This window comes from Cornus florida, unplaced genomic scaffold, assembly GCF_030987335.1.
Source record: "Cornus florida cultivar Cherokee Brave unplaced genomic scaffold, ASM3098733v1 CherokeeBrave_3.0.0_Hap2_Chr01, whole genome shotgun sequence".
Classification (NCBI taxonomy): Eukaryota; Viridiplantae; Streptophyta; class Magnoliopsida; order Cornales; family Cornaceae; genus Cornus; species Cornus florida.
Window position 1 is genome coordinate 90,279,516 of NW_026775571.1, and position 8,914 is coordinate 90,288,429.

The following is an 8,914-nucleotide window of genomic DNA, read 5'->3' on the forward strand; positions in this document are numbered from 1 at the left end:
AAGAAGGGCATCTTTTGTCAAGGGTGAACAGTCTGGATTGAATTGCCAGCCAAAGTATGAAGAAGTGCTTAGGGATCATAGGTTTAGACCAAATTAGCTTAGACCATGGAACAGAGGGGATATGGTGTGACATGGATTTAAGTGTGTGGGCTATTGAAAATTTCCCTGAGGGTGATGGGTTCCAAAGAATTTTGTCAGTATTGTTGGGGTTTGGAGTTGGAAATGAGCTTAATAAGAGGAGTTAGGAATGAGATCAGTGATTGCTGTGGGGATTGACCATGATTGCCCTACTATGAATGATTGAACTCTTGTCTTGGTATCAAAGGTAGATTGTTCCAACTGTTGGTTGGAGATCCTGAGGTGGAGTGGACCAATGGAAGACTAATTGTCATACTAGAAATTGGTAAGCATTTCATTACCAATTTCGATCTGACCAGAGGTTTTATGGCTGGTCTGAGCTGAAGTAATTTCCTCCAAGTCCATGAACATTAGCCAGGAATGTGAACCTCCCAAATGCTTCTACCTTTCAATAGATATGTATTGACCCAAGTGACCCAAAACATTTATTCCTTCTGTTTAATGATATTCCACTGATGCTTCATGATTGCAACCCTGTTCTAAGGCCTAAGAGAGGGAATCCCTAGACCACCAGCTAGCTCTAATTGGTAAGCAAACAGATGGCCACAAGATTTTTGCTTTATGTTTTTTGAGCTCTGGACTTGTCCAAAGAAAGGACCTAAAAATGCAAGTCAATTCATTGATAACAGAAACTAGAAGAATGAATTTGGAACTCCAGTAAATTTGTGTGTTGTGGAGGATGGATTTGAGAAGTTAGAGTCTTCCTGCAAAGGATAATAATTTGCTTGTCCAATGCCTAATTCTGGCTGTGATTTTGTCTGTAAAGGCCCTGCAGTCTGTTGCTTTAAGCATGGTTGAGATAAGGGGAACTCCAAGATATTTGATTGGGAGTGATCCTTTCTCAAAACCAACCAAATTGAGAATTGTAGCTTCAACATCAGGCTTCACTCTAATAAGAAAAATGTTACTCTTGTGTTGATTTATATGGAGCCCAGAACAAGTTAGTGAAGATTTCTGTGGCATTGAGTAGGATTTGGACAGAAGGAAGGCTTCCATGGCAAAACAGCATGACATAATCAGCAAAAACCAAGTGAGTAAGACTCAACTCTCTACACCTCCAATGATATTTAAATGTGTTGGTGGCTGTGGTCATGTTTAAAATTGATAAGAACACCTGCATTGCAATTATACAAAAAGAAGGGAGATAGAGGATCCCTTGTCTAAGTCCCTTAGCACCCTTGAAAAAATCATTGAACTCCCCATTGAGGGAAATGGTAAATGATGGGGAAGTAATACAAGCCTGCACCTAATTAACAAATGTAAAAGGGAAGCCAAGCAATCTTAAGGTGTCCAAAATAGAACTCCATGAGATGGAGTCAAAAGCTTTCCTTAAATCAAAATTTAGAGCACATCTAGGGGTGCAAAAACTCCTATGGTACCCATTGAAAAGCTCTTGGGCCATTAAAACGCTGTCGTCAATACTTCTGCCCTGAACAAAGGCTGATTGTGATTGACTAACAATCAATGTTAGAACTGGTTTGATTTTCTTGGCTAGTAGCTTTGATATACATTTATACAATATAGAGTAGCATGAGATTAGTTTAAAATCTTGCATTGAGGAGGGATTTAGAACTTTGGGACCAAGCAAATATATGAATTGTTGATTTCCTAAAGTAGTTTGCCTGAAGTGAAGAATTGTTGAATAGCTTGAATGACATCAGATCCAATGATTGGCCAAGCTTGCTTAAAAAATACAGGATTATATCCATCAGGATCAGGAGATTTTTCATTGTTCATAGAGAACATACATTTATGGATTTCTTCAGTGGATGGTATTGCAAGGAGTGAGGGAGTGTAAACAGGGTTAATTGCTTGGTTGATGTAGGGTGAGAGGCATTGGGGGCCAGGGTAGTTGTAAGATGAGGAACCTAAAGAGCCTTTGAAGTAACTTATTACTTCTTGCTTGATTAGCACTTCAGTGTCAAGTAAAAAGCCATTAGAATCCAAGATACTGGTGATCTTGTTCTTGTTAAATTTGGAATTCATGGATTTAATTAAAGAAGTAGGAAGTATTAGAATCACTTGCCTTGAGCCATTGAATCCTGGATTTTTGCTTGAATGTTGACTCCTCAGCTTCTTTAAGCTTCTTGTAGGTGCATAAAAGTTTTTTTTCCTTCAATCTCATCTGTGTGTCAGTAGGAAGAGAATCAAGGGTTGATTGGCATACATGGAGATCATTTTTAGCAATCTTCACTTTCTCTGAGATTTTTGAGTAGGAAGTGGCCAACTGTTGCTTGAGAGGGTGTTTGAGCATTTTGAGTTTAGAGACAACTTGAAACATTTTATGCCTTGAAACTGGAGTGTCCCAAACAGACTTCACAATAGCTAAAAAATTCTCATGCTTGCTCCAGCAATTAAAAAACCTGAAAGGGGGTTTTCTCTGAGGGTTGGGTATGCCGAAGGTAATAATAGCTGGGCTGTGATAAAAAATACTATAGGGGTGGAAATGACAACTTGAAAGTGGAAAGGTTCTGTGCCATGCATCATTGGTGAACACTCTATCTAATTTCCTTGAGATATTGGCCACCTCTAAGCTTTTATTAGTCCATGAGAAGAGGAGGCCAGTGGACTTGAGATCTTCAAGGTTGGCCTTATATAAGCATTCTCTAAACTCAGTCATAGGTTAAGAGACCCTATCAGAGTCCCCAAAATTCTCATGTGGTGACTTAATGATATTGAAGTCCCCAACCAAGATCCAAGGAGATGTAGACAGAGTGGATGAAAGCCTTAAGATGTCACTCCAAAGTGATTCCCTCTCTTCAGCATCATTGGCTCTATAGATGAATGAGATAAAAAACTTAGTTATTGAGCTTAGAATTATGGCTGAACAATGAATCATTTGCCTTGTTTGGTGGATTACACGCAGGTCAATTGTGTTCGGGTTCCAAAGGATCCATATTCTTCCAAGTGGTGAATGGTTGTAGTTGTGGGCTAGGTTCCATGAACTGGCTAAAAACTTGTGATCCAATTCCATATTATGCAGGCTGATTTTTGTTTCAATGATGGACATTACCTGAACCTTATTATCCTTCATGAGAGCTTTGACTTCTCTCTGCTTGTCAAGGCCATTAAGGCCTCTAATGTTCCAAATGGCTAGTACCATTTAACACTGTTAAAAAATTTGCCACTTGGGAGCATTATTCTTTTCTTATTGTTCCCTGAACCCCTATGTTTTTTCTTCATTTTCCTACTGGAGGTAATGGTTGTCTCTTCTTGACTAGTCCCTTTTTTGCAACAGGTGAGTTAGGTTCATAGTCAGGGCCATCATCAAAATCTGACTGTCAGAAGTCTTCTGAGCTATCCTCAACTACAGGAGTTGTATAGGATAACTTAAAGGTTGACAATGGCTCAAGTGGAGCAAGGTCAAAAATGAGTTTCTCTTTGCCAGTGAAGTAGTGTATAACTATATTTTTGGATGATTATGGTAGTAAAATAGGTGTGTTTTCCAGTTATGAATGATTTAAGAAGGGAGCCATTTGCCATTCAGTAGAATTAGGCGTGGGTTTGGCTGGTTGGTGAGAATGGATTCCAAAGGAGTGCCATGTTGGGCAGATGTGGGGAATGTTTTGGTACTGAAACTCGAGGTTAACAGTTTTCCCTGACTACAGCTCAAGGTTGAGTGAGGTTGGGAAGGTTGAGGTGCTTTCAATTTCAATACAGAGTTTTACAAATTTGGTTTTGAGTCTACCCTTAGTGATAGCACCAGCGAATAGTGGTTTGCCAATGGCACTAGCCACAAAGCTTAGTCCATAGCTAGCGAAATAGTGTAATGGTAGCCCAAAGATCTTGACCAAGACTGTTATGGATGATGAATAGCTGATCATATTGAATTCAGAGTCCCATTTCCTTAGAATTAATGGTTTGTTAGCTGTGATACCCCTCGGATCCGAGACACGGGTTGATCAGGCCCACACCCAAACCCGAGGGAAATATCAAACAATTAAAGTATTTTAAAGCGAACACAGAATAGAAGTTTAAGAATTTAAATAAATAAACCCAAAGAATTATGAAATCCTCCAAACTGAAAATATTAATAATCCAATCCATTCAAAACCTCCAAGGTTACAACTTGGGAATCCAACTAGTGGACCCCTAAATAAAATCCCAACTGAACTAAAAACTGGAAATAAAATAAGCTAGAATCATCGAGAGAAATCCTATGTAAACAGATGAATGTGAGACTGTCCTCAACAAGCACGATCAAGCTCTAAGGCTAGAACTGTCCTGTACTTGAAAAGAATAATAAAGGAGTGGGTCAGACCCAAGAGCAAGTTCCAATCTAACTACAATCCATACAGTGACCCGATATGCAGATACACTATAGACACCTCACAATAACTATCTAGTCCATACATAAATATATCCACACTAAGGGACATTCACTGGTCTATAATAGGGGTCTCAACCTGAATAGAAGGCAACATGTGAAAAGGTACCCAAAGGTGGGCATGAGTACCTAGACCTAACAGGGTACACCTCAACCTAGTATACTCAGCTACGCATCCATTGCATATACGCACCCTAACCAACGAGTCTGAGACTCAAGCTCATCTTGTGGTACCATAAACATATATATAAAGTCCGTCCAAAACCAGGGTATGTAGTTTAAATATTTATTAAACTGACATACAATAAACCAACTAGTTAGTCACTCAACTTATTCAGTTGATAAGACTTACCTACCATCCACTAATCCAGGAAGTCATCCAACTTAGTTGTAGTTGATCTGACTTAGTCACAATTAGGATTCAATATCTTTCAATCCATTCCATTAATCCATTAGGTTAGGTTTATGCGTTTTGAGCTAAACCGTCCCCAGTATGTCACCGTCCCATACCGGTGCATACAATCCTCTATATCTATGTAAATTACAAAACATAACTAATAATCTAGTAATTTACAGTCTAAAACCAGTATCCAAATCATTGCAGAAAGAAGATTAAAGTTTCAGCAATTTAAATCCAAGAATTAAACCGCGTAATTGTTGGAAACGGTTTAATAATTCACAACTAGCATCCAGAGCAGGCATAGATCAGATCTAATATATCAATGACTCTATCTTGCATTTAAAATGAATTTTATAATCATATTATAGTCCAATAAATTACTAAATTAATTTAAGCAACTTAGTTCTTTTTATCGGGTAACAGCGTACTAAGTTGTACACTAGTACCACCAATTTTCAACTGTTTGTACCAAGTGTTTAAACTGACTTTTAATTATTTTAGAGTCTTAATGATACCCAAAACCACCCTTTTAATCATTCTGTACAGTCCCAGAACAATCAGATACACCCATGCTCCAAACAGTAAAACATAGTATGTAGAAAAACTAAAAAAAAATTAAAACAGAACGTAAAATGAAAAGGGAGCTTGCTCCAAATTTTGGGAGTAGGCTCTTTTAGCCTAGAGCCGGCTCTAGGAGTCCTTGGAGCTAGCTCTACTTGTGTGGGAGCCGGCTCCCACTTCTATGGAGCCGGCTCTCACCTCTTTTGAGAGCCTTCAGTCCCAGGTGCTTCGTTTCAGTTTCTCTGCTCCTTCTCCGGCTTATTCCTATCACTCTGTTGGTTTTTAAAACTAATCTTAGGTGTCATATTAATACCCAGTAGCATCCCAATGGCTTGATAATAACAATTAAAATCAATTACAGAGATTAAATTTGCTACCGAACTAACCCGCTTTTGGAACAAAACTGAAACTACAATTCTATTCCAACCTCTCTGTTCCTCTTCACAAACTAATCTTAGGAGTCTTATATCATCCGATTAACATCCCCATGGTTTGTTTACAGAAGATAAAAGCAAGAATCGTAACTAAAATCTCAACAGATTTTAACATGCTTTAATGAACAGAACTGGAAGCAACCATACACGAATTGTAAACAGATTTGAATTCAAGGTAAACATCAACAAAGCATATATTAAACACGTAAGTTTCAATTACTAATTAGTTAAACCCTAGAGACTATCTAGGTGCATAGAACACGAGCCAAAAGCGAAAGAGGAAGATAAGAACTTGCCTGCAGTTTTGGACTCAAAACTTTGTCGTCATTTTCCTAACTTCCGGCAACCACTGACTACCTTCTAGCCTCCTCTGGTTCTGGTCTAATCCACCAAAATCCTCCCTTAGTCCTCTCTGTTCTTCTCCTTGACAGACCGTTACGATGCTCTGTTCTCTCAACTTCTCTCTTTACAGAACCAATACTTTGTTTTTCTCTAAACGCTAAACCAACTTAATCACTATATTTATAGACGTAAAATACTAAACCCTAATCCTGGTTCAATTAGAGCCAAAGCCCTAACATAAACTTTAGTTGGCCCATATACAATACCTACGTTTAAAGTGTCGGCTATATAAATGTACTTAAGTTAATAACCTAAAATTATCATTACAAGAAATATATTACAAAAATAAAATAAAACAGTGAATGAACAAAAATATAAAATCATTAACAGTTTAATTCAAATACCATTTAATAAACCTAACCAATCAATTAATCAATTAAACATACCAAATAAATAAACAAAGGCAAGTAATCAATTAAACAACCAAAATAACCAATTAAACAAATAATTAATAATTAAATAAATAAAAATCCAATAACATAATAATCAAAATACCTAAACTATCCTTTTAAAAATTAGGGGTATTATATTCTTCCCCCCTAACAGAAGGAATTCCGTCCTCGGAATTCGCTATTACCTTCTTCCAATATTTCAGGAAACTGCGAGCGAATGACGTCCTCTCGTTCTCAAGTAGACTCAGCCTTATTGTGGTGACTCCATTGGACAAGAACTAAAAAGATAACCTTGTTACGAAAGATCTAATCCCGACGGTCTATAATACGACACGGTGGCTCCAAATAAGTTGCATACAGCTGCAACTCAATCTCCTCAACATCGATATGCTGATACCGATCCTCATCTCGCAAAAATTTCCGCAACAGGGAAACATGAAACACGTTGCGATCCTTAATAAGAGCTATCTTCTCAGAAGTATCCCTGATGAACTCAGGACCCAAGAATCTGCTCTCGCCAACCTCCATCCAACAAACAGGCGATCGACACGATCGGCTGTAGAACGCCTCAAATGGTGCCATCCCAATAGTATTCTAGAAACTATTATTATATGCAAACTCCACAAATCTGTTGGAAACTCTTCCAAAATCCAGACATAAAGCTCGAATCCCTGTCTGATATAATGGACATGGGAATGCCATGTAGCTTCACAATCTCTGAAATGAAAAGCCTTGCCAACTGCTCCAAAGTGTAGTCAGTGCAAATAGGCAAAAAATGAGCTGATTTGGTCAATCTATCCAGGATGACCCAAATGGAATTATGACCCTTGAAAGAATTTGGCAATCCTTCCACAAAGTTCAAAGAAATGCTCTCCCATTTCCACTCCGGTATCGGTAGTAGCTGTAGAGCTACTGGCGGCCTCTGATGATCAATCTTGACCATCTAACAAGTACTACATCGTGAGACAAAAAGAGCAATGTCCCTCTTTATTCCTACCCACCAAAACTACCATTTCATACCCTGATACATCTTGTCGCCTCCTGGATGAATAGAAAACTCAGAGTGGTTAGTCTCAGTCATCACATCCTTACTCAAATCATCAGCAGAATGTGCCACTAACCGTCCTTTGTACCTAAAACCTCCATTAGCCCCAACATAGTAAAATGGAACCTCTCCGGAAGCTATCTCTGCAACTTTGTCAATACACTGCTCATCCGTTAGTTGTGCCTTCAAAACTCTGTGAATGATAACAGGTGTAACTACCAAGCAAGCCATGAAAGCATCCATCCACCCTCTTCAACGCATTCCACTCAGTAGTGAATAGAGCGGAAAGACTACCAACAGGTCAACGACTGAGTGCATCCGCCACCGCATTCGTTTTCCCTAGATGGTACTGTATAGAAAAGTGATAGTCTTTCACAAACTCCAACCACCTGCGCTGTCTCATATTTAGCTCTCGCTGAGCGAACAAGTCCTGTAGAATCTTGTGATCACTAAATAATCTGAAGGACTCACCCAACAGATAATGCCTCCAAATCCATAAGGCAAAGACCACAGCTGCCAACTTCAAATCAGGTGATGGATAATTTAGCTCATGAGACTTAAGCTTCCGAGATCCATACGAAATCGGTTGCTCCTCCTACATCAAAACACATCCAAAATCCTGCAAAGAAACATCCATGTAGACCAGATACTCTATCCCGCTCTGTGGGGTAAACAAAACCGGTGCAAAAGTCAACTTAGACTTCAGCTCATCAAAAGCTTTCTGACAATGCTCATCCTACACGAATCGTACACCCTTCTTAGTCAGATGAGTGAGTGGTCCCGCTATCTTTGAGAATCCCTGGATGAACCTCCTATAATATCATGCCAAACTGAGGAAACTCCAAATCTCGGTAGGTGATGTAGACTGTCCCCACTCAACCACCGTTGAAACCTTGGCTGGATCCACTGCTATTCCCTTTTTTGACACCACGTGCCCGAGAAATTTTCACCTCCCGCTGCCAAAATTCACATTTATCGATCTTGGCATACAACTGGTGCTCACGAAGCGTCTGCAAGACTATCCGAAGATGTCTAGCATGATCATCCTCAGACCTAGAATAGATCAAAATATCATCAGTAAAACCAATGACAAACTGATCCAAATAGGCTTTGAAGATCTTGTTCATCAAATCCATGAAGACCGTTGGTTCATTAGTCAACCCAAATGGCATCACTCAAAACTCATAAGATCTATATCTAATGAGGAATGCTGTC